This window comes from Panulirus ornatus, chromosome 18 (assembly GCF_036320965.1).
Source record: "Panulirus ornatus isolate Po-2019 chromosome 18, ASM3632096v1, whole genome shotgun sequence".
NCBI lineage: Eukaryota > Metazoa > Arthropoda > Malacostraca > Decapoda > Palinuridae > Panulirus > Panulirus ornatus.
Genome location: NC_092241.1, coordinates 53,890,896 through 53,917,350, shown reverse-complemented (window position 1 = coordinate 53,917,350; position 26,455 = coordinate 53,890,896). Strand labels below are relative to the sequence as shown.

The following is a 26,455-nucleotide window of genomic DNA, read 5'->3' as shown; positions in this document are numbered from 1 at the left end:
GTGTTTGGGTGCGTGTGGAAGTCGATGTTGAACACTCCAAAGCAGAGCCAAGCATCACCGCATGGAATGACACTAAACTTTTATCAGCAAGACGTAAACTCGGACGTGTCCATCGACGACTAAGCTGTAAACTCGCTCCCTAACGGGATCTTCCTTAGCCTCAGCTTGGCTGGTTGAATATCCGGTCAAGCATTGATCAAGGCGGGTCAGTGTGTACCTGTCTGCTGGGCTACAGGGGACTAGCCTCTCGTGAACTGTGGATAGCCACGGGTGTAAGAATGGCTCCCACTGCTGAACACACTGTGGATGCAAAGGAAAGACGTGTCTCTCGCCACTGGAAACGCCCACTGAAGATACGACGAAGGGAGAAAAGAAAAAGATGGCTGGTTCTACATAACTCTGGTTTCCCTTCAAATCGCATTTATTCTTTCGCCTTTTACTGAAGATTTCCATAGAGGGGAACAACTCAGTGAGTCTACATATGTGTTGTTGAATCTAATGGCTGTCAGCAGTTTAAGGCGATTAAGCCAGAATCCGTACCGTGTCTATCAATCTATTAGACGTAAACTACAGAATTTTATCTGTGCCATACTTCATATTGCCCTTGGTCGCATGACGCAGATGAAGTATCTGCTTTAGAAGTACAAAATGCAGTAGAGAACCAGGTTACAACATATAATTCAGTAGAAGAACCTTATCATAGATTACGGTACATTAGAACCTGATTAGATGGGAAGACCGTGGTATCTGATGGCAATGTCATGTGCCTGGCGAACCTTGAGGCAGCAAAGCGCTCGTACCCCGCGGGCAGGCGTACGTCCAATGGTGTACAAACCTGCTTCATACATCTACAACACTGTACAACTCTTCTCTGATCCTTTTCATTACAACCTCTGCCTTTCTTCCTACCAACCCATTAAAAAAAAAATCGTGGTGATCTCATAGATTCTGGTATGATTTTCTTTTATTCTAACTTCTGTTTCTTTCAAGGGTAACTGCGTTAATGAACAGAAAACGGCAATAAACGTGTAATTTAGTACGCATTCTAGTTTGATGATATGGAGAATACTCTTTTTCCTGTCGTCTCGAAAATACAGGGTGGCCCAAAAAATGTACTCATATATATATATATATATATATATATATATATATATATATTTTTTTTTTTTTTTTTTATACTTTGTCGCTGTCTCCCGCGTTTGCGAGGTAGCGCAAGGAAACAGACGAAAGAAATGGCCCCCCCCCCCCCCATACACATGTACATACACACGTCCACACACGCAAATATACATACCTACACAGCTTTCCATGGTTTACCCCAGACGCTTCACATGCCTTGATTCAATCCACTGACAGCACGTCAACCCCTGTATACCACATCGCTCCAATTCACTCTATTCCTTGCCCTCCTTTCACCCTCCTGCATGTTCAGGCCCCGATCACACAAAATCTTTTTCACTCCATCTTTCCACCTCCAATTTGGTCTCCCTCTTCTCCTCGTTCCCTCCACCTCCGACACATATATCCTCTTGGTCAATCTTTCCTCACTCATTCTCTCCATGTGCCCAAACCATTTCAAAACACCCTCTTCTGCTCTCTCAACCACGCTCTTTTTATTTCCACACACACATATATATATATATAGGCTTTTTTATGGATTCACGAAGCTGAAATATTTTTCAAGGTCCGCAGTCGCCAAAGCTACAGATCTTAACGTGTGAGAAATAAAGCTGAGCAGCTTGCTATCTCAGCTTCCCTGGAATCCATTCTTAAGCTTGTGTTGCTACAGTAAGCTTTTGTTACTCTCTTTACTTGTCACCCACCTCACCTGTCCCTCCCTACTTCACCTGTCCTCCTACCTAAACTGTCCCCTTCCTCACCCGTTCCCCTTCCTCACCTGTCCCCTTCCTCACCCGTCCCCTTTCTCACCCGTCCCCTTCCTCACTTGTCCCCTACCTCGCCTGTCCCCTTCCTCACCCGTCCCCTACCTTACCTGTCCCCTTCCTCACCTGTCTCCTCACCCATCCCCTTCCTCACCTGTCCCCCTCCTCACCCGTCCCCCTCCTCACCCGTCCCCTACCTCACCTGTCCCCTACCTCACCTGTCTCCTCACCTCGCCTGTCTCCGTCTCACGCACCGGTAGCCGCAGCGACCCGACTTAATGATCGATTGCCTAACCCGCGGGCTCATTCTTCGGTCAGTCACGCGAGCCTCCTTCCCTCGTTCGTCCTGTCCAGCAGGAGGTCCTAACCCGCACTTTTCCCTCCTCCTAAACCTGGAGCCGTTCAGGAGGGCCCGTTACTCACGCCCCTCCAACCCCCTACGTACACCATCTCGAGGAGGAGGAGGCCACCAGACACGTACATCCTCTCTGTACCTCACACCACCTCAGGGGGTCAACCAGACATAGGACTGTCGACATATCGAACGATTTGCCTATGAATGCGGTCGAAAGCAGTGCTAAAAGATACGTTTAAGAATAGACTCGATAGAATTACTTTCGCTTCAAGTCTACGGCATCTATTATTTGCGCCTTCTTAGCCACAACGACATTTCGTAGGATAATTTCCTTGAATTATCTGATCGCCTTCTGGCTTTAACCACGCGAGTCTGTGAGTTTATTGACGTCTTCCACTGTCACAAACAGCCTCGAAAGGACCCAGGGGTCTGTTGCTCTTTGAATTCCCTTGTATTCCTCTGTATACTCCTTTGTATTACACGTATTACACGTGATGTTCAATCCCACATTATCCTACAAGTGCCCTACTCTCTCTCACAGCACTACAGCTGCCCTGGGACTCTCAGAGCACAACTTTCCTCATTCCCTGATCCCTCTCCAGCCTGGAGGCCATAACCCTACACTCTCCCTTCCTCCCTTCCCTCGCGACCCTACGTCATCAAACATTCTCACCCTTCCTTGTGTTCACAACACACTGCCGTCATAACCAGTGAACTCCGTGCTAAACTTCGGCTTTTAGTTGCAAGGCTTTGGAAACTTTTCAGTCATTCTCTCTCTCTCTCTCTCTCTCTCTCTCTCTCTCTCTCTCTCTCTCTCTCTCTCTCTCTCTCTCTCTCTCTCTCTCTCTCTCTCTCCACAGCACATTCCCACATCACCTCACCCTTACCCTTAACAGATCTCCCGTTGAATATCCTGGAGATGGCTGTATATGGGAAGGGCAATGATAGTATATATGTATGTATGTATATATATATATATATATATATATATATATATATATATATATATATATATATATATATTTTTTTTTTTTTTTTTCAAACTATTCGCCATTTCCCGCGTTAGCGAGGTAGCGTTAAGAACAGAGAACTGGGCCACTGAGGGAATATCCTCACCTGGCCCCCTTCTCTGTTCCTTCTTTTGGAAAATTAAAAAAAATTGAGAGGGGAGGATTTCCAGCCCCCCGCTCCCTCCCCTTTTAGTCGCCTTCTACGACACGCAGGGAATACGTGGGAAGTATTCTTTCTCCCCTATCCCCAGGGATAGTATATATATATATATATATATATATATATATATATATATATATATATATATATATATATGATAGAGTTGATAGAGATGCTCTGTGGAAGGTATTAAGAATATATGGTGTGGGAGGCAAGTTGTTAGAAGCAGTGAAAAGTTTTTATCGAGGATGTAAGGCATGTGTACGTGTAGGAAGAGAGGAAAGTGATTGGTTCTCAGTGAATGTAGGTTTGCGGCAGGGGTGTGTGATGTCTCCATGGTTGTTTAATTTGTTTATGGATGGGGTTGTTAGGGAGGTAAATGCAAGAGTCCTGGAAAGAGGGGCAAGTATGAAGTCTGTTGGGGATGAGAGAGCTTGGGAAGTGAGTCAGTTGTTGTTCGCTGATGATACAGCGCTGGTGGCTGATTCATGTGAGAAACTGCAGAAGCTGGTGACTGAGTTTGGTAAAGTGTGTGGAAGAAGAAAGTTAAGAGTAAATGTGAATAAGAGCAAGGTTATTAGGTACAGTAGGGGTGAGGGTCAAGTCAATTGGGAGGTGAGTTTGAATGGAGAAAAACTGGAGGAAGTGAAGTGTTTTAGATATCTGGGAGTGGATCTGTCAGCGGATGGAACCATGGAAGCGGAAGTGGATCATAGGGTGGGGGAGGGGGCGAAAATTTTGGGAGCCTTGAAAAATGTGTGGAAGTCGAGAACATTATCTCGGAAAGCAAAAATGGGTATGTTTGAAGGAATAGTGGTTCCAACAATGTTGTATGGTTGCGAGGCGTGGGCTATGGATAGAGATGTGCGCAGGAGGATGGATGTGCTGGAAATGAGATGTTTGAGGACAATGTGTGGTGTGAGGTGGTTTGAGCGAGTGAGTAACGTAAGGGTAAGAGAGATGTGTGGAAATAAAAAGAGCGTGGTTGAGAGAGCAGAAGAGGGTGTTTTGAAATGGTTTGGGCACATGGAGAGAATGAGTGAGGAAAGATTGACCAAGAGGATATATGTGTCGGAGGTGGAGGGAACGAGGAGAAGAGGGAGACCAAATTGGAGGTGGAAAGATGGAGTGAAAAAGATTTTGTGTGATCGGGGCCTGAACATGCAGGAGGGTGAAAGGAGGGCAAGGAATAGAGTGAATTGGAGCGATGTGGTATACAGGGGTTGACGTGCTGTCAGTGGATTGAATCAAGGCATGTGAAGCGTCTGGGGTAAACCATGGAAAGCTGTGTAGGTATGTATATTTGCGTGTGTGGACGTATGTACATGTGTATGGGGGGGGGGTTGGGCCATTTCTTTCGTCTGTTTCCTTGCGCTACCTCGCAAACGCGGGAGACAGCGACAAAGTATAAAAAAAAAAAAAAAAAAAAAAAAAAAAAATATATATATATATATAGATATATACATATATATATTTTTATACTATTTGCCATTTCCCGCGTTAGCGAGGTAGCGTTAAGAACAGAGGACTGAGCCTTTGAGGGAAATCCTCACTTGGCCCCCTTCTCTGTTCCTTCTTTTGGAAAATTAAAAACCAAATTATCCGTGAGGGGATGTGTTGTTTACCTCCCAGCAGAGATCATATTGCAATGTGGAGGAAAAATGGCATTGTGGACCAACATCTCCTCTATCATTCCCAGGTCACCATGAAGACTGAACACCCCTCAGTGTAGAGGCGGTAATGAAACGCCTATCAGAGCCTGGCATCGTGTCCTTAGCCTCTGAAGAAAGGGTTGAGGAGGGGCTGGTGAAGAGAGGCAGGCTGGGCGCTTGGGCCCCCCGTAGCCGAAAGCAACGTCTGAAAACCTCAGGGACATGAGTCATCAGGGCACACGTGTGCATGAAAGACTGAATGCGTATGGATGTGCATGAAAGACTGAATGCGTATGGATGTTTCCCAAGGTATATAAATACGAAAGTCTGGTGTGTTTATACGTAAAGTTATCCCTGCAGGAAAAGTATTAATAGACGCATGTCTGTCAGTGTTTTTGCTCTTGCGTTGCTCAGTACCAACACTGGACTGTGAGGTGCTGAGATGCAGGGTGAGCACAGACGACAATAAAAAACGACGCATTGTAAACACCAATGTACAGTCAGACGTCAGCAAGGGTCGCTGTTGGCTTCTTCGTCGCAGACACCACACACCCCCTCCTCACTGTGGGGTCCAGGTGAAGAACTCCCTCGACAAACGCTGGTCACATCTCCTCGGATGCAATAGGAGACGTGGAGGGGACACTTACCATTGCTCCTCGAGTGAGGCAACAGGATTGCTCACACTGGCCAACACACACACACACACACACACACACACACACACACACACACACACACACACGCACTATGGAGGCAACAGCAGAAACTGGGGTCGCATTGTTTGGTTGACTGTATCGGCTTTAAGCCTGTCGACTGCAAGGGTCATTAAAGCCGTCAGCGTTCAAGTTCTAACTTCGCCAGGTCGGGGAGGTCGTCTCAAACACCATCTTCGAGGGTATGCGAGATGACCGACCTCTCAGCGTGCGCGGTCCCTTGGTGTGGTGTGGATAACGTCAGATGACGTCTCATTGCCAGGGCCCGATCACATCACTGGCGTCTAACACTCCTAGCAAACGAGGGAGTCATGTCTTGCCTCCGTTGCGAACACTCCAGCGGGCTGAGGTACGACGTGCCAGCGGTACGTCCCGTGGGCTGGCGTACGACGTGCCAGCGGTACGTCGCGTGATACCGCTCTTTTTCCTGATGCGCCGCGTCGACCGCAGCAAATTATATGGGCAGTCCAGTGTGTACAGAGGCTCATCGCGATGGACAGTGACTGAACAGCGAGGTAGACAACAGAACGGAGGGTGTAGGCGGATGTTCCCGTCGTATCATGTCTCACCGCTGCTTTTCCGTCGACGTAGACGGCTTACGTGGGGCTGCTGCTGTTGTAGCAGTTGCCGCCGTCGTCTCGCTCCGTCTCGAACCCCGGGAGTGTCGATCGGTGGTATGTGTGTTCACGGGGGGAAGGCGACGACAGCATCTCTACCACCCTGGAGGTGAACTCCGAAGCCTTAACTCAGGAACACCCATTCTAGTAACCCACGAGTCAGTCACGGCTGTGGATACGACCACAGCCCATCTGTATACAGTGGCTTCGTCGTCTTCGAAGTTCCTCATCCCACTGATATGGTGCATGGCGTCAGACACCTTCTCCAGGATGTGGTACGTCGTCCCCCTTCCCAGTCGCTGGTCTGCTTCGGCAACAAATCCCCCTTTTTTTTTTATCCTCTCTCTCTTCCTTGCGAGGGTTGTGTACACACACACACACACACACACACACACACTGGGAGGTCATGACTTCGTCATGACCCACTGAAGAAGTCTTCAGGTTATCTCAACGTGGGTGGTGATGCATCCTCCCCAGTCGGGTTTCGTTGACGTCCTCCGGTATTCCTCCCTGACTCACGCCCGTCGTAGCCCATACAGTCGTGTCCTGCTCTCTCTCTCCTCCTCACTCAGGCCTACCGTACTGAGGAAGTATTCGCCCCGCAATACGTAGTTGCTTTGGCTGATTTTCTGTCGTCTGTTTTCTCCCTTTTTCGTAAAATGATTCCTGGTTTGTCTCTAGATTACAGTCATATACATTCGTACAGCGGCCAGAGATTGACTTACCGATTTGTATAATTACTCTGAGTGTGTATATGATTTAGACAGATGAGACGCACGGAATCCGAGGCCCTGAAAAGCTTGATCTGAGAGGGTTAAGCTTGCATGATACTAATTAAAGGCTTAGCGGATTACGAGGGAAAGAGTAATGGAGCTTGTTGGGGTGGTCGGGAGTTATAGCCATAGTCAGGAGAGGCAGTAAAAGCAGACGATATGGCTTTGCATATACGAGTGCACAGGAAAAACAAAAGACCGATTGCCCTATGAAGAGGTAATCTTCCAGTTAATGTTCTAAACGTACTGACTACATTTCTGTTCTTGACAGATAAGGTTAGGAGTGTGAGGGGAAAGAAATCCCTCTCATTCCCCATCACTCCTCAGGCATGACTGAGGATGTGATGTAGGTGGCAGAAGGTCATGCAAATACAAGCTTTGCTTTGTGTGGGCGGGTGAGTCATAGGCTACAAAGAAGTGAGAAGGCAATATTATCCTTGTATACCACAGGAACAACTGTTAGGTTGCTCATGGGAGCTGAGCAGTTGGATGTACACCAGCTAAAGACACTAGAAGCATTTGGAACAGGGTGAGGGATGAGTCTGACTATGTAGATGTGAGTGAATATTCATGCTGGGCTGATCCAAACGCCGAGGCTGGTAGACAGAAGGAGCGGCCTGAGAAGGACAGTGGTAGGGAAGGAGTCATGAAGTACGTGGAGTTGGACGACACTCACCCGTGAATGATGCATTGCTCGGGCTTATTCCTCTACGTTACTCAATAAGGAATCAAACTCAGAAATCATGATCAAGAAGTACTGAAGGTGGTGTTGGATCCACTATTGATGAGGGAGGTGCTGACGTTTGGAGCACTGATACTAATGCTAAGAAAGAAGATGGAAGCATCGAATGAGAATCTGGAAATTGGTGGAAGCAGCGGATGTAGGAAAAGCAGCTGGATTATGAAAGGGAGTGGAAAAAGAAAAAAAGGGCTTTACAAAAAAAAATATCACGGGCTTTCAAAAGAAAACGCAGCTCAGTGGACAGATGCAAATGTGTCAGACACAGCTAATGGAAGCTCGTGGCCAGGGAAGACAACTTTAAAAAAAACCCACTGGAGGTACGAAAAGTTACTGAAAAGAAAGAAAAAAAAACTATTCAGTGTATATATCATTCGAGAGAGAGAGAGAGAGAGAGAGAGAGAGAGAGAGAGAGAGAGAGAGAGAGAGAGAGAGAGAGAGAGAGAGAGGAAAAATGAAAGAATAATGATGCTATATCACATCTGCAGAACCTGTAAATATGTCACCATCCTCATTTTTTCTTCCCTCTAACCAACTTGTTGATCGACGTATCGGCAAGCAACACTTCCCAGCAAGCTCTTCAGCACCTCCACAATATACTTCCTTAGGTAAAACTTTCCTGACACACTTCAGTGGTACAGTAAAATTTGTATGTTACAGCATTAGGTGCATATTGTTGGGTTATTCTGTAAGGCTCTCAGCATATATCGTTGTGCGTCGTTCCACATTCAGATTATGATATACTGAAAGAGATTAGAATGAGGCTGAAGTATAAAACATCATATAAAGACATATATGAAAAGGACTGACTTGGTGTATGGAAAAGTTTCAGACAGACATAAAAAGAAAAAAACCAGGCAGAGACATATGAATTATACAGTGTTTATTTCGCCATTTCGGTGGTATTTAGTGTTTTATGCATTATGCATTTTAGATTGCTCAGTTTTATGACTAGCTTCTTTCTGACTAATCTTTTGTGCAGGTATGTTGTTCGGTTTCCAAATATTAGAAGTATGTCCTAGTATTTGTGCAAGTATGAAAATAGCTCTCTACATGCGAAAAGAAATAGCCCATGTGAGAAGAATAGTTTTGTGCTTGTAAGAAGTGGCTTGAGAGAAGAATAGCCTGGTTTTGTACTAGTATGAAGAAATAGCCTATGTAAGACGAATATCCTAGTTATTGCTTGTAAGAAGAAATAGCTTATGTGAGAAGAATATCCTAGTTATTGCTTGTAAGAAGAAATAGCTTATGTGAGAAGAATAGCCTTGTGAAAAGAAGAATCAGGTATGTGAAGAGAAAAAAGCCTAGTAGGGATCAAAATCGGCAGGCCTCCTGGGTGTTGGAGAGCCTCTCCACAGGCATAAACATTTCGGAGATAAAGTCCATAAATGAGACACTCATCGGCGCTTTTGGTACCGTGGTGTATGATGTGAATTTGAAAGCATACATCATTTTTTGCTGTCTAGCTAGATTCACCTTGTGTCCGCCTGACACGAGAAGCCCAGTCTTCGTGTGACGTCCCGTCCTTTAGAAGAAATTTGCAGACTTTTTTTGTCTGGCTGTAAAATCACAACCTTTTTTTTTTTTTTGTCTTTGAATATGATCCGTCATTACGAGACTGCCAGAGAATGATGGCAATGCTGTCAGACTCTCTGATGCTGCGAGCTGCGAAGAAGTATCATCACGTAAACGTGTGTCGTGATGGATTGCTATGACCACGTCCCTTTTAGGCCATAAAACTCATCGAAGACAAAATAGTGGATCGTCATGATAAACCACTCGTATTGTAAGCAGTTCAGAGCGGACGCAGGCCATTGCTGTAACTTCAAAAGTTTTCTAGGAATATATTTTTCGGCGTAGCCGTAAAAGGGGTAATGGAAAGCAGGCGAATCAGGGGATGAGAAGATGCTAATTTCGTCTTAATTTATAGGAATGGTTTAAGAGGATAATTGTAAGCGAGGTTAGATGAGGAAGGACTATACCCCAGGTGCAGGGCCGTGGTGTAGTGGTTAGCGTTCCTGACCGTGAGACAGACGCCGCCCAGGGTCGAGCGTATGGGTTCGAATCCTGGACACGGGCAGTCGGTCCACAGTCAACCCAGCTGTTCATCCACCCCTAGGGGGTTGGTCGATGAAATAGGTACAGGGCTCAAGCTGAGCCCGTGCCGTCTCAGCTAACAGAAAGAAAAAGTAGTATTATAATGCAGGCAGCTAACTGTACTGTAGATGGAAGTTCCAATTTCTCCTTGAGCATAAACTTCTTTAAAAACCGAGAGTTGAGGCAGTGAGCTGTGGTGAACTAACATGGCGTTGCTTGACGTAAAAAAAAAAAAAGTTTCCTTTGGGACACTTAACCATTGCAGGTAGTTATAGTAAATTAGGTGAGGGTGTGGTGGAAGGTATATTGAACTCCCTTGTTGATACTTTCATTGTGTGATGGTGCAGTGGAAAGTATACTGAACTCCCATATTGATACTCTCACTGTGTCAAGGTAAAGTATTCGTCACGGAGTGTCCACGGGCACCCGCACAACTCGACAGTTACGTGGTAGATTAAGTAAGTCTACCTTCGAACCTGGAAACACCACCGTTGAAAAAGCATATGTCGAGTGAGGGCGACCAGGACTGAGATGCGCAGTGCGGAAGGGGCGAGGTTAGAAATGTTGGGATATAAGAAGATGGGCGGAATATATCAAGAGGTGATGAATGCAAGGCTAATAGTAAAGTGATGTACGTAGGTTATTACGAGAGAGAGAGAGAGAGAGAGAGAGAGAGAGAGAGAGAGAGAGAGAGAGAGAGAGAGAGAGAGAGAGCGTTGTGCATGGAATGGGACGTCATGAGAGAATAAACACCTGCAAAATTTAGCCAGTGAGGTGCATGACTTGTTTAACAAAAAAGCAGAGGGTTGGGGAGAATGCGAGGGGAAAAAATTATGAGAAGGGAAAACAGAGAAAGAAAGAAATGAGACTTCAGAAGAAAAAAAAAAAGCAAAACAAAAGAATGAAAGAAAACTGGGACTCGTATGTAAATTTGAGGGCAGACTGTAACGTCAGGAAAGATATATTTGCAAGTGAAATTAAAAGGCTCAGGAGGGGAAGGGGGGGTAAGGGATGCTCTAAGGACAACAGATGGGAGACACAGTTGATATAATGCCATTTAATTTACGTTATGTACAAGAGACGGGGGAAATGGTTTTAGAAATAAGCTGAACAGTAGCGACGCGGGGACGGTATATATACACACAGTGACCTCATGCGTGAGATAACACAACTGAGTACTTTTAAATTGGTCGTTTAGATTCCACTACGTAAGATTGTGTGTGTGTGTGTGTGTGTGTGCGTGTGTTAGAATTATCGTCTACACCAGAAGGAAGTGTTAAAGACTTTACGTTCGGTAAATAAAGACATTTCGTCCAGTAACTCGAGTCTTTTTCGGCCAGTGTGCGTATCAAGGCCCACGCACGCAACCGTCCTTGAACGAAGAGAGGGCGTTCGTGTCCGTGTGGCTATGACGGCACCGCGAGACGTACCGCTAGTGGACGAACGTACGTACATGCGTCCGTGCGTGCGTGCTTGCGTTCGCCATAGTTGACCATTCCGAGCCGGAGACAAATTGCCGGCATTTACGACTCCGTGGCACCGGGGTCCGCCCTCGCCACAGCCTCAACCGTGAAATTACCTGTCCTACAACACTGGCGCCACATCCCTTACCCGGGGCTGGGGCGCGCGCGCGCGGGGGGGGAGGCTATCCGACGTCGGTGTGAGGCAGAGGAGGAGGAGGAGGAGGGAGCTGCTCCTCCTGCCTGCTTCCTCCCCTCCCCCAACGGCGGAGGTAGAGGTCTCTCTCTCTCTCTCTCTCTCTCTCTCTCTCTCTCTCTCTCTCTCTCTCTCTCTCTCTCTCTCTCTCTCTCTCTCTCTCTCTCTCTCCAGGGTTGGATGTTTAGCCGTCGTGAAGGAAGGAAGGAACGGGAGAAGAAAGAGAGAGAGAGAGGGAGGCAGGTCGAAGCAAGGAGAGAGAGGCAGGGAGGCAGGCCGAAGGGAGGCAGGGAGGCAGGTCGAAGCAAGGAAGAGAGGCAGGCAGGCAGGCAGGTCGAAGCAAGGAGAGAGAGGTAGGCCGAAGCAAGGAGAGAGAGGCAGGGAGGCAGGCCGAAGCAAGGAGAGAGAGGCAGGGAGGCAGGCCGAAGCAAGGGGAGAGAGGCAGGGAGGCAGGCCGAAGCAAGGAGAGAGAGGCAGGGAGGCAGGCCGAAGCAAGGAGGGAGAGGCAGGGAGGCAGGCCGAAGCAAGGAGAGAGAGGCAGGGAGGCAGGCCGAAGCAAGGAGGGAGAGGCAGGGAGGCAGGTCGAAGCAAGGAGATATTATAGCTGGTATGGGAAGTGGTGCATCACGACACGAGAGTCCTATGGGGTCGGGGTTTTCTCGTCGCCAAGGGACGGAGATGTCCCTGGAGGTGGCGCTGTTCGGGGCTTGTTCTGTGGGTGATGGGAGGAGAGGTCTGTGGGTGATGGGAGGAGAGTTCTGTGAGTGATGGGAGGAGAGGTCTGTAGGTGATGGGAGGAGAGTTCTGTGGGTGATGGGAGGAGAGGTCTGTAGGTGATGGGAGGAGAGTTCTGTGGGTGATGGGAGGAGAGTTCTGTGAGTGATGGGAGGAGAGTTCTGTGGGTGATGGGAGGAGAGTTCTGTGGGTGATGGGAGGAGAGTTCTGTGAGTGATGGGAGGAGAGTTCTGTGGGTGATGGGAGGAGAGTTCTGTGGGTGATGGGAGGAGAGTTCTGTGGGTGATGGGAGGAGAGTTCTGTGAGTGATGGGAGGAGAGTTCTGTGGGTGATGGGAGGAGAGTTCTGTGGGTGATGGGAGGAGAGTTCTGTGGGTGATGGGAGGAGAGTTCTGTGGGTGATGGGAGGAGAGTTCTGTGGGTGATGGGAGGAGAGTTCTGTGGGTGATGGGAGGAGAGTTCTGTGGGTGATGGGAGGAGAGTTCTGTGGGTGATGGGAGGAGAGTTCTGTGGGTGATGGGAGGAGAGTTCTGTGGGTGATGGGAGGAGAGTTCTGTGGGTGATGGGAGGAGAGTTCTGTGGGTGATGGGAGGAGAGGTCTGTGGGTGATGGGAGGAGAGTTCTGTGGGTGATGGGAGGAGAGTTCTGTGGGTGATGGAGGAGAGTTCTGTGGGTGATGGGAGGAGAGTTCTGTGGGTGATGGGAGGAGAGTTCTGTGGGTGATGGGAGGAGAGTTCTGTGGGTGATGGGAGGAGAGTTCTGTGGGTGATGGGAGGAGAGTTCTGTGGGTGATGGGAGGAGAGTTCTGTGAGTGATGGGAGGAGAGTTCTGTGGGTGATGGGAGGAGAGTTCTGTGAGTGATGGGAGGAGAGTTCTGTGGGTGATGGGAGGAGAGTTCTGTGGGTGATGGGAGGAGAGTTCTGTGGGTGATGGGAGGAGAGTTCTGTGGGTGATGGGAGGAGAGTTCTGTGGGTGATGGGAGGAGAGTTCTGTGAGTGATGGGAGGAGAGTTCTGTGGGTGATGGGAGGAGAGTTCTGTGGGTGATGGGAGGAGAGTTCTGTGAGTGATGGGAGGAGAGTTCTGTGGGTGATGGGAGGAGAGTTCTGTGGGTGATGGGAGGAGAGTTCTGTGGGTGATGGGAGGAGAGTTCTGTGGGTGATGGGAGGAGAGTTCTGTGGGTGATGGGAGGAGAGGTCTGTAGGTGATGGGAGGAGAGTTCTGTGAGTGATGGGAGGAGAGTTCTTTGGGTGATGGGAGGAGAGTTCTGTGGGTGATGGGAGGAGAGTTCTGTGGGTGATGGGAGGAGAGTTCTGTGGGTGATGGGAGGAGGGTTCTATGGGTGATGGGAGGAGAGTTCTGTGGGTGATGGGAGGAGAGTTCTGTGGGTGATGGGAGGAGAGTTCTGTGGGTGATGGGAGGAGAGTTCTGTGGGTGATGGGAGGAGAGTTCTGTGGGTGATGGGAGGAGAGTTCTGAGGGTGATGGGAGGAGAGTTCTGTGGGTGATGGGAGGAGAGTTCTGTGGGTGATGGGAGGAGAGTTCTGAGGGTGATGGGAGGAGAGTTCTGTGGGTGATGGGAGGAGAGTTCTGTGGGTGATGGGAGGAGAGTTCTGTGGGTGATGGGAGGAGAGTTCTGTGGGTGATGGGAGGAGAGTTCTGTGGGTGATGGGAGGAGAGTTCTGTGGGTGATGGGAGGAGAGTTCTGTGGGTGATGGGAGGAGAGTTCTGTGAGTGATGGGAGGAGAGTTCTGTGGGTGATGGGAGGAGAGCTCTGTGGGTGATGGGAGGAGAGTTCTGAGGGTGATGGAAAAAGTAAATGTGGAAGAGATTTCTCCGGGCAGGTTATTTCGGTCCTCATGAGAGGGGAAAGAAGACGTATTGTACCTTTTTTTTAATTCCAGTATTTTACCTACAACTGTCGACGGTTAACTGGGCAGTAACTTAGGGCATATTTCTTATCTCTTTTCCCATCCACAGACTTCTCATTATCTGGAGAGATCGAGTCTGTTTCCTGGAATGGGGATGTTGGTTATGGAAGGGGGATAGAGTGGGGGGCGCCCCCATGGAAAAGACGTCACGCAGTTCAGTTGCTTGATAATATAATCAGTGGAACAGAGGCCTTATAGTAAGAGGTCTCGTGGGACGGGCAGTGATTACCTTATGGGATGGGATATAGACCCATTGGTGTGGCTGATAGGATATTGGTCGCCGAGGTGAAAGTGAGTGAGGAGCGGGGGGACCATCATACAGATCCTGTGCCTCAGGTGTTGGTCGTTAGGGTGAAGGTGAGGAGGAGCTGGACCATCATACGGTAAAGATCCTGTGCCTCAGGTGTTGGTCGGCTGGATAAGAAGACCTCCTCATCGAGACGTTCATCCTGGAAGAGCTTTCCAGGATGATTACATCACCTTCTCCGGGGCTAAGAGAAAATGGACACACAGTTGGAGGGGTGTGTCGAAAGAGGATCGAGTGCCTTTGATATAACCGCAGTGTGGCACAGCGACTCCTCAATATTACGAGTCAGGTACTTGAGAAGTGTGAGGTACGAAGGTAAATGTGACTCTTGGTAGTGAAGAGTGAGAGTAAGATTGTTTGTACAGCCGTGTATGATGTAGCTTGCTTGCTTGCTGGGTTGAGTTGAAGGTGATAATGTTTCTTGCTTGCTGGGGTCGCGGGGAAGGTATCACAGAGGAAAAGAACGTGTAGAAGACCATGTCTCATGACCTTAAACAGACCCAGAGACTTGAGAAGCATCGTTGAGTCGTATACCAAAGGCGAGTAGGATAAGTTGGGCGCAAGTTGGGAAATCTCGCTGCCTTTGGGGGAAAGTAAGAAAGTTATGGATCAGGGAATGAGGCTCGAGGGAGGGAAAGGACATTGATGAAGATTGAGAAGGGAGTTGAGCCAGAGGAAGGGATGAGGGAAGGACGGAGGGAGGTAGGGGGGTAGGTGGAGATTTATGATTAGGTAGTAAGAGTTGCTGGAGGAGGAGGGAGGAGGGCGCTACAAAGGGGGGAACGTTACTCGTTATCTGGTGTGGTGAGGATCTGTCCTGTCGCGAAAGGGAATGTGACTATGCGTATCATGGACGTGAGTCCGGATGGGGAGATGGATGATGAGAAAGAAAGATGAGATTCTGGGAGATAAAAGTTCTGGAAGGAGAGACAAAAGTCTGGAAGGAGAGATAAAAGTCTGGAGGGGAGAGAGGGAGAGACAAAAGTCTGGAAGGAGAGATAAAATTCTGGAAGGAGAGATAGAAAAATGAGAGACTTAACATGGTAAGAGAATATGATCACGAGAGTGGAGGTGGCATGATTCGGTGCCAGTCTGCGGCGCTCCTCTGTAGTTACGAGGTGAGCGCGTGTCGGGGGTGCAGATGGTCGGCGAAGACGGCGCTGGGAGAGAAAGAGGGAGGAGGAGAGAGAGGAGAGAGAGAGAGGGGGGGGGGGGGAATGGAACGAGGGAGTAGTAGTAGAGAGAGAAGGTTGGAATGTAAGACAGAGGGGTCATTAAAGGAAGGGGTTGAATAATTAATGTGATAATGCTTTGTTAATGACAGCAGCAGCGGTGAGAGGGACCGGCGAAGAAAGGCATTGGACACCCGGCAGTAGGAGGTCAAGGGTTCCTGAGGGAGGGAAACGCCAGGTTAGGGACGGGAGGGGACAGTTGGGACGGTAGACGACAGCTGGCACGGGAGAGGACTGTTGGGACGGGAGGGGATAGGATTGAGAGGGGAGGACAGCTCGGGACGGGAGAGGTGAGCTGAGATGAGAGAGGACAGCTGGAACGGGAGAGGACAGCTGGGATGGAAGAGAACAGCTGGACGGAAGAGGACAGCTAGGACGGAAGAGGACAGCTAGGACGGAAGAGGACAGCTTGGACGGGAGGGGACAGCTGGGACGGAGGAAGACCGCTGGGACGGGCGAGGACAGTGGGGTGGGGCCAGGCAGGCTGAGACGGGCGAGGACAGCCATGATGGGCGAGAACAGCTGAGACGGATGAGTCCAGCTGAGGTGGGCGAGGCCAGCTGGTAGAAGCGGTAAGGCAAGCGCTCACAGACAAACAGAGAGAGGAGAGAGAGAGAGAGAGAGAGAGAGAGAGAGAGAGAGAGAGAGAGAGAGAGAGAGAGAGAGAGAGAGGAAAAAGAGGGAAGATAGTGAACATGTGTGCGTGTGTGATCGTCTTTGTGCAATTGCACGTTTGTGTAGTACAGGGCCCCACCTGCAGTGTGTGTGTGTGTGTGTGTGTGTGTGTGTGTGTGTGTGTGTGTGTGTGTATGTGTGTGTGTGTGTGTTACCTCCTCCACCGCCTCCCTCCCTCCCTCCCTCTGTTCCCACTATAAACCACACAACATAGGCAGTGTAGCGAGTCGAGATTTATTTATTTTTGTTCCCCCCCTTGCACTGCCCTGCAGCGCGCCCCCTTGGCCCCGCCATCCGTCTGTTCAAATTGAGTATGACAAGAATCGGAGGCCTTTTTTTTTCCCTCCTCCTCCTCCTCTCCATACCCCGGCCCTGAATATAACATTTGACCCTGGAGGGAGGGATGGCATGCATGGCCTCAACTACACCGCAGTGCTTGGGGGGGGAAACGGTGAGGAAGTGGGTGAATTCATCAAGGCCAGGCGTAAGCAAGAGGTGAAAAAGAGCGAATGTGTGTGTTTGTGTGTGTGTGTGTGCGTGTGTGTGTGTGTGTGTGTGTGTGTGTGTGTGTGTAAGGAGGGAGGAGGGGATGGGTGGAGACGTGGAAAGTGTTTGTTTGTGTGGTCGGGTTCGAGCGACGCGGAAATGGAGAGGGGGAGAGGCGGGAGCGAGAATGTATCGGAGATCACATTGGGAAGTGGGAGTCCAGATGAAGAGAATTTTAGGATAAGACGAAGGAAGGAAGGTATGGCCACGTGTGTGTGTGTGTGTGTGTGTGTGTGTGTGTGTCGAGGGCAAGTGAAACCGACGTACGTGTGGAGAAAGATCCACTTGGGTTAGGTCGAAGCCTAATGAAGTCGACTCGCGATTGAAATCGTTGATGATTGTGTCTTTGGTACACCGATAGACGAAACGACTGAGAGTTGATTAACAGCGGCAGTTGGGTTTTGGAATGGACGAATCCTGCAGCTTGGTGAAGGGTGAAATGATCCCTGGTGGCTGGCGGCACAAATGCTCTGGCTGAAAAAGGAAATTCGTGGTGGTAGAATTGCGAGCAGAGTGGGTGTGAAAGACAGGATGCAGGATGGGGTATGATATTTGTATCAGGACGTCTTTTATATATATGATGTGATTAGTACACGAAAGTGCGCTTGGGAACTTATCGTGTTGCATTTCCAAATGGACTCGTAACAATAGGGAAAAGTCGTAGGGAAAAGTGAAAATCGATTTCAAGAGGAGGATTGCCAGACCAGCATGAGGTGTAGACTAGTGGGTTATCAGACCATCCGTGAAATATAAAGAAATGGTTTCCGACCCTCCATTTGTTATAGATCAGCGGGTCTCAGACCATCCGTGAAGTACAGGAGCAGTGGTTTCGAACCCACTATTGAGGTGTAGAGCAGGAATTCACTTTTTTTTTGTTTTTTTTAAAGCTATGGGACGTTTATATTAAAAGAAAATATTATAGAATCCTGAACCTTTACCAATAGGTGTGTTTTTGATAATACAGGGTAAATGATAGTAGGCCAAAATATATACTCATTATAATTTTCATTTATGTGAATTATGGATCATGATTATTTGAATCTCACCAAAGAGAAAAAAAAGAATATCGCAAAAAAAAGAGATTATATCCCCAACAAGCTTTGTGTATTATACACAATGCCAGGGGTTCAGATAATACACAATGCCAGGGGTTCAGATACCCTATACAGGAGGTTCAAAATACTCCGTACCAGGGGTTCAAATACTCTGTACCGAGGGTTCAAATACTCTGTAGTGAGGGTTCAAATATTCTGCACAGGGAGTTCAAATACATTATACAGTCACTGTATAGAGTATTTGATCCCCTGGCATTGATGAATCGAGTAGTAACGAAGGATGGTGTAAGGAGAGGAAATGCGAGGAGCGAGGTAATCCGATACCCATTTGGAAATCCGATACCCGGTTTGGAAACCCGATACCCGGTTTGGAAACTGGATACCTAGTTGTTTACCCGACACCTGGCTTTGAAAACCCGGTAACCGGTTCGGAAACCCAATACCCGGCTTGGAAACCCGATACCCGGTATGGCTAAGATCGGAGAACTTTGAAGGTTAGTGAAGATCTGTACTAATAATGGTAGGGTAGTATGTGGGGGGGGGGGGGGGGGGCCGAGTATTCCGGACTGACGCGGATCGCTGGATATTCGGGATCTTCGGGAATATTTGAACGAGGAGGAGGCCGGCTCAAGGAAGGATGAGACAAGGCGTGTGTGTGTGTGTGTGTGTGTGTGTGTGTGTGTGTGTGTGTGTGTGTGTGTGTGTGTGTGTTGGAAGAGCTGCAGATGTGGGGAGGAGGTGGTGGTGTTGAGTAAATGAAGATGGAGTATGGTGAGGTGCTTTAGTGGATGTAGTGGTATGGATAGATAGATAGAGAGAGAGAGAGAGAGAGAGAGAGAGAGAGAGAGAGAGAGAGAGAGAGAGAGAGAGAGAGAGGTGTTGAAGTCGTCCAATGCAAACACAGACAGCAGTGAGGTGGGTCTTCATTACCCCCCGTGGAGAGCAGATGGGCAGTGAGGTCTTCTGGTGTGACCTGATGTGTCTGACCTTCTCTATCCTTACATGGTGTGTGGACGGGGCTATTCTTGGGGGGGGGGGGGATACCTCCCAATGATTACTTCAGTTAACAGTTTGTCGCATATAAGATGGCCAAAGGACATCTCCAGCTCCCCCACCCCCTCACCTTCAACACAGTGTCATTATGATCTGAGAGGCATTTTATCTCACTATCGGAGCTGAAAGTGAAGTGCGTTATCTTATCACTGACGAATCATGCTTAAAGCAGTGATCCAAAGGGCGTCTGGAGGCATTTTGTCTCACTATCGGAGCTGAGAATGAAGTTGCGTTATCTTATCACTGACGAATCATGCTTAAAGCAGTGATCCAAAGGGCGTCTGGAGGCATTTTGTCTCACTATCGGAGCTGAGAATGAAGTTGCGTTATCTTATCACTGACGAATCATGCTTAAAGCAGTGATCCAAAGGGCGTCTGCAAGGTTTGGAAATGGACGTATCTTGGCCCCTAAGGAATCCAGCGTTCCTCAGGTACGTTGCTGACCATTAGCAGTGTGGTGGAGCCTCCTAGAAATGATTCGCATCTATCTAGAAAATCAAGTTGATTTGATGTGAATCAGTAAAAGCAATTTGGACCTGTCAAAGAAAAAAGAAATCTTTCATAATATTCCAGTTAACTTTTCTTTCTCATAGATTATACGAGGCGAAAACTTAAGACAGTGGTGTATTTCTGTCAGTAGGATTAGCCTGGAGTTGAGTTTGAATGATCAATTACTTGTTCAAATATTGCGTTAGTAATTACCGTGTTTGCCGTGGCTTCAGGGGCCAGGAACCTCCGTGATGGTTTATAAGACGGACGGTATATGTACAGTGTTGTTTGAAGTGATGGGTTGAAAAGAATATATCACATCACGAGTCTTGAGTGTTGCTGTGGCTGGACGTTCAAGCAAAGGGATCTTGTATATAGTCTCCCTCACCTGTGGACGTTCAAGCAAGGGGTCTTGTGTGTAGTCTCCCTCACCTGTGGACGTTCAAGCAAAGGCCTTGGTCTTGTATATAGTCTCCCTCACCTGTGGACGTCCAAGCAAAGGGATCTTGTGTGTAGTCTTCCTTACCTGTGGACGTTCAAGCAAGGGATCTTGTGTGTAGTCTTCCTTACCTGTGGACGTTCAAGCAAGGGATCTTGTGTGTAGTCTCCCTTACCTTTATCCTCTTTAAAGTAATGACGGTCGATAAGCCAAGCCATCACTGTCATGTGGGGGCGGTCTGTGTTTTCATCCGTGTTTCTAAAGGGCGTTTCGTTCATACATTTCAGAATTCATTGATAGTGGACTCTGTTGTTATGTATGACATTGGTTATGTAAGTTACAGTCGTCCAAACACTTCCTTGAATCAGCTTACAATCATGCTGTATACTGGGGTGATTTTTTCTTTATAATATTCTGCCTAAAGAACTATTTGTGAACAAGAATTTGTGGGTATTACCCTATTGTGAGAACTTACGTAATGTTCATGTTATTCTTCTAAAACTTTAATACCAATGTTGGTCTTCAGCACTAACAGTACAGTTGGGGAAAGTCTGTATCAGAAATTGTGTTCACTGCTCCATTTCCCCTGTAAAGAATTTTACATTAAGGTCAAACAACATATAAATAGTGTTGGGTATGGTCAAGAGTCTGGCACAATATTTGTTCTCCTTTGAGACTTTGGTCGTCAAAATTGGACTGGAGCAATGTACAAGTTATCAAATACAATAACACTGAAATGCATAGGAAATTGTTTGGATCGTCTCTTTAGCAAACATAGTAGAAATACTGATATGAATCAGAATGTTGGTTTGTATGAATCTAGTAACTTTGTCAGGAAGAGATTGTGAGTATGTGTGTTTCCCGGAACATAGGTCAACCTGAGTCTGTTACTTCAGAGAGGTGAGGTTGTGGAAGGGTGGCGACCTTCATATACCTTAATCCCTCCTGCACGTCTCCCTCAGTGGCACTTGGTATATCATTATCCTCTGGTTCTCGGTTGGTTGGTTGGTCGGTTGGTTGGTTGGTTAGTTGGTTGGTCGGTTGACTGGTGGGTTGGTTGGTAGGTTGGTCGGTCGGTTGGTTGGCTGATGGGTTGGTTGGTGGGTTGGTTGTGTCATTAAGGTCGTCAGCGTAAGCGACATCCACCAAGTGAAACATCTTTACCATCTTCTTCATGTGTTAAAGATAATTCTATGACCACATACATACACTCTCACTGTGCATATGACCCCATGTTTGGTTCTCAGTATGTGGATTCAGTGTTGATAGTGTACTTATCACAAAAGTGCTGAATACTTCGTATCTTACGTTTTCATTACATTCGTTGCTTGTGTACTTTTTTTGTATATATATATATATATATATATATATATATATATATATATATATATATATATATATATATATATATATATATATACATATAAATATATATATATATATATATATATATATATATATATATATATATATATATATATATATATATATATATATATATATATATATATATATATATATATATATATTATGGGGGCGAGGGGCTTGAATTCACGCGTGTCAAGTCATTCTAGTTTTACTAACATTCACACAAACTTGTCAAGATTATACCCATAGAGAGAGAGAGAGAGAGAGAGAGAGAGAGAGAGAGAGAGAGAGAGAGAGAGAGAGAGAGAGAGAGAGAGAGAGAGGCTTCACTCTCATAAGCCTCGTTCTATACTTCATCCTGTGTTGTAGTTAAGAAAATGTAACACAAGTGCCATAAAAAATAGATGAAGGCTATGAGAAAATGTGGCACACCCCACAATGATACGTTTGCCGTTTTCCGTTTTCTCTAATAATGGCCAAGTTTATTAACCCTAGTCTAATGTATGTATCTATGTATGTATATTGTTGGGTCTCATTGCTATGAACAGCTAAAAGTCATTAAGGTCTTAGTTTATAACACACATTGCATCGCTCACTGAAACTTAAACATTTAAACGCACCTTGCTGAAATAGCCCCGCTGGCCTCCCCGCATATACATTTCAGTGAGATTGATTCATCTTTTATTCTCTCTCTCTCTCTCTCTCTCTCTCTCTCTCTCTCTCTCTCTCTCTCTCTCTCTCTCTCTCTCTCTCTCTCTCTCTGTGTGACAACTGTTTCGTACTCTACAGGTTTTGTGTGTGTGTGTGTGTGTTTGTGAGGTTTCGAAGGCTAGATCTCGGGTTCCTGTGTGATATTGTAAAGAACACGCACACACCTAAGCCAAAGAAAACGATGGCGAGTCGGGAGGGCCAACTTAAAGCTATGTTCTGAAAAGTAAATTTTCTGTACCTTTTTCATTCCCTATGAGGTTATCATGTGGTATCTGTCGTCTCAGCTGACGTAAATGAAGAAAAGGACAGATGCGTTGATAACGAAAAGAATACAGGTTTTGCAATGTAATGATCTTGGAGGGTATTGTCTGAAATTCATCTTAGATAATTTGTAGGAACTTCTGTCAGTAGGTTGTAGACAGCAAACGCCTAGGGGAGTGTGTGTGTGTGTGTGTGTGTGTGTGTGTGTGTGTGTGCGCGCGCGCGCGCACGCACATCTACCACTTATGGCAGGTTGGATTAAAGGAAGACGTGGCGGATTGAAAAATTTTAACGTTTCTTCCCCAGGCAGCCGTGAATGGCCTCGTCTACCGGTACGTCACACAATATATATATATATATATATATATATATATATATATATATATATATATATATATATATATATATATATGTTCATATAGTATTAAATAGGAGATTATTACTATATGTAGTTTGACAAGCCTCCCCCAGCCAGCATCATCTTGCTCAGCCAAGACCTCTCGTGTAAGCCGACGTGTCTCAGACCCTCAGCATCAAATCCTCTTACCCTCAAAACATCCACTAACTCGCAACACCTCACGCCTAACTTTTCCAAGATTCCATTTTCTTCTTATCATCACCGGCGTGCGTGTTCCGCCATAAACACCCGTTTTCTTCGTAATCACGGCCCGTGTCTGGTGAGAAAGGGGGGGGGGGGGGGATGGGGGAGAGGGTTGGTTTGGGGCAGGTTCACTCCTTCGAAGAAATTAAGATACGATTTCATTATATCTTTTTTTTTTTCTTCAAGCCAGTGTGTGTGTGTGTGTGTGTGTGTGTGTGTGTGTGTGTGTGTGTTTTCATCCATCTCTCTCAATGCTACACTCTCAGAAGACGCACACACAGTTCCTCTACGCCTGCGGTAGTGACAGAGGTGTTCCCAGTTGCGTAAGACCCGTACATATTGAGGTGCTGCGTCAGAGGGGATTTACTGGCATATGTACATAGGTCTCGTAGAAATTATATGGTTGCCGTTTTCTGCCTGGTCTCCTCTTTCTTCACGGACGACCGGCTTTATGTAAATATACAAATGCGCTTTGCGCTTATATTGAGAAAGTACCTTCAAGATTTATTATTACTATTGCTTTTATTCTTGGTAAGGGGATGCGCCGATGATGGCTAGGCAAAAGGACAGAAATATATACAAGTCTTCTTAAAACTCACGAAAGGTAATATGGGAGACTCAAATAAACTTAAATAAACTCTTATATGGAGTTGCATTTCTGTTAAGGCTCGGTGAGGTAAAGTGTATGGGATAGATTAATCGTGTCTGAAGTGTGATGAGAAGTAGTTAGAAAATTATTATATGATTTCATCTGATGATTAGTAAGTTAATATCTTTGATAAGGATGGTTGAATGCATGTTTGGTTAGAAAATGTCATTATTTGCGAAAGCCAGTTTGATTATCTTATACACTTTACTGTAGAATACATTTGGGGTTTTTACGTAGCGTTTTGTACTAATTATTTAGTGAAATGCTTTTGAATATTCTGTACATGAGTATTACTTCATATTCCCATGTCTTCATATTACCTGATGGTGTAAGAAGCCGACCAATGCTGATCAGGTGACTTAGGAAGCAGTCCACTTCAATGGCAAGTCAGAGTTCTGTCGCTCATGTAAGTTTGTACGTAAAAGTTGCAATTATAGCAAATTACATCAGAATGCATGGTGCTCCATTCTATTTCAAGGTACAGTTTCCTACACCATGACTGGATGTGTGATACTATCACTAGCTAGAGCATTGGCAACTCAAGGGTGGGCCGTTTTGATAACTGTTTCTTTCCTTACACCTCGAAGCTTTGGAACTCTCTCTCTCTCCTTTCACTTCTTTCCTAAAAACTATGAACTGGCACATTTTAAAAGACACGTTTTTCATTTCTTCCAAGGGTCGTAAATAGTTAAGGGTCCCTTGTTTTTTCATTGACCTCCATATAATTGAAATACGGCCCGGCCTTGATGTGGACTCTTTTTTTTTTTCCGTAACTGGAGTCTCCAACGTTAAAAGACACTGTACTGTTTCACATATTACAGGTATTTTCCTTTTTTTTTCTCTCAAAATATATTCTCAGGGTCACTGTAAGCGACTTCGCAAAATCCTACTGTCGCCCATGTACGTACGGTACACCATTACTTACATATACTCATGTACGTGCACGGAGACACTGAACACAAAACACACTAGGTTAGAATTGCCAGTTCTCGCAGCTCTTTATCTCTGGTCTTCTGTTTCAACTTCCTCCCGGTGCTTCGAACCAGCTTCACCTTGGCGACCCAGTCCGGTAGGTACTGATCTCCAACAACAAGTCTTAACGCTGATTAAACCCTCCACACAGTCAGTTGTTTATTTTTCTTTTTATTGTCAGCCATCCTCTGTAATTTCTTTACCTCTGAAGGCCAAGAGTAAATTTCATCCTGTTTCGCTCTTCACCATCGCATCAGTGAAAACATGTAAGGAAAGAGAGGTTGGCGCAGTAGAATTGTCAGACTTGATAGTGCAGTGTAATGTAGCATCTCTCTTAGCATTGTGTGGTGGGAGGTGTATGGATGAAGTCATAAAGTGTTTCCTAAGTCTTCCCAAAAATCATTTACTCTCAAGATTATACGAGATGTTAAGTCAGACTTGGTCGAGTTGAGCACACACCACAATGGTCCTAAGAAAATATGTCTTGATTTTGCCGGCACTTTGTGACTATATATATATATATATATATATATATATGTATATATCCCTGGGGATAGGGGAGAAAGAATACTTCCCACGTATTCCCTGCGTATCGTAGAAGGCGACTAAAAGGGGAGGGAGCGGGGGGCTGGAAATCCTCCCCTCTCGCTTTTTTTTTTTTTCTTTTTTTTTTTTTCCAAAAGAAGGAACAGAGAAGGGGGCCAGGTGAGGATATTCCCTCAAAGGCCCAGTCCTCTGTTCTTAACGCTACCTTGCTAATGCGGGAAATGGCGAATAGTTTGAAAACAAAAAATATATATATATATATATATATATATATATATATATATATATATATATATCCTCGATATATATACATATATATATATCTTTCTTTCTTTCATACTATTCGCCATTTCCCGCGTTAGCAAGGTAGCGCTAAGAACAGAGGACCGGGCCTCCGAGGAAACATCCTCACCCGGCCCCGTTCTCTGCTCCCTCCTTTGGAAAATTAAAAAAAAACGAGAGGGGAGGATTTCCAGCCCCCCGCTCCCTCCCCTTTTAGTCGCCTTCTACGACACGCAGGGAATACGTGGGAAGTATTCTTTCTCCCCTATCCCCAGGGATATATATATATATATATATATATATATATATATACATATATATATATGTGTGTGTGTGTGTGGGTGTGGGTGGGTGGTAGGGGGGGTGTAGGGATATATATATATATATATATATATATATATATATATATATATATATATATATATATATATATATGTATATATATATATATATATATATATATATATATATATATATATATATATATATATATATATATATATATATATATATATAAAGGATTTGGGTCACGGTTAAAAGTCTTCATCGAGGCCAAAAACCGTAAATGAAACGTACAAAAAATAACCAGAAGGAAAAATGATTGGGAAGTGGACGGAAGATGAAAAGATAAGTGCCTCTGAAAATGGACGGTGGTCGAGCTTTGTTAGGAAAGCCATGTTGATGTTGGATGAGCTCTGAAGCTTACCTGGGAAACACAGACATTAACAGTAGTTCATCCTGGAGTTGCCAGCGGCCACACTGTAATCATGTGAGGCAGTAGAACTCTTTTGTCACATCTACCGCTCGTAGAATATAGGTCATGCTGACCTTACCCATGAGTTTTTCTCTTCAAGTTGTGTTTTTTGATTATGTTGGTCTTTGAGAGTGAGGTTGTACACTCAAGAGTCTCTAGATCATGTTATTCCGCGGTACTAGTAGGAGGTATGTTGGT

General features: G+C 46.1%; 1 protein-coding gene and 1 non-coding gene across 2 annotated transcripts in view; both read left to right on the top strand.

Moving 5' to 3' along the window:
• LOC139755104 (uncharacterized) overlaps window positions 1-26,455 on the top strand; it is a 607,993-nt gene that overhangs the window by 81,496 nt on the left and 500,042 nt on the right. The window lies entirely within an intron of this gene.
• Window positions 395-513, top strand: LOC139755185 (U5 spliceosomal RNA). Its single transcript, XR_011714059.1, has one exon. It is a non-coding gene; the product is annotated as a U5 spliceosomal RNA (small nuclear RNA).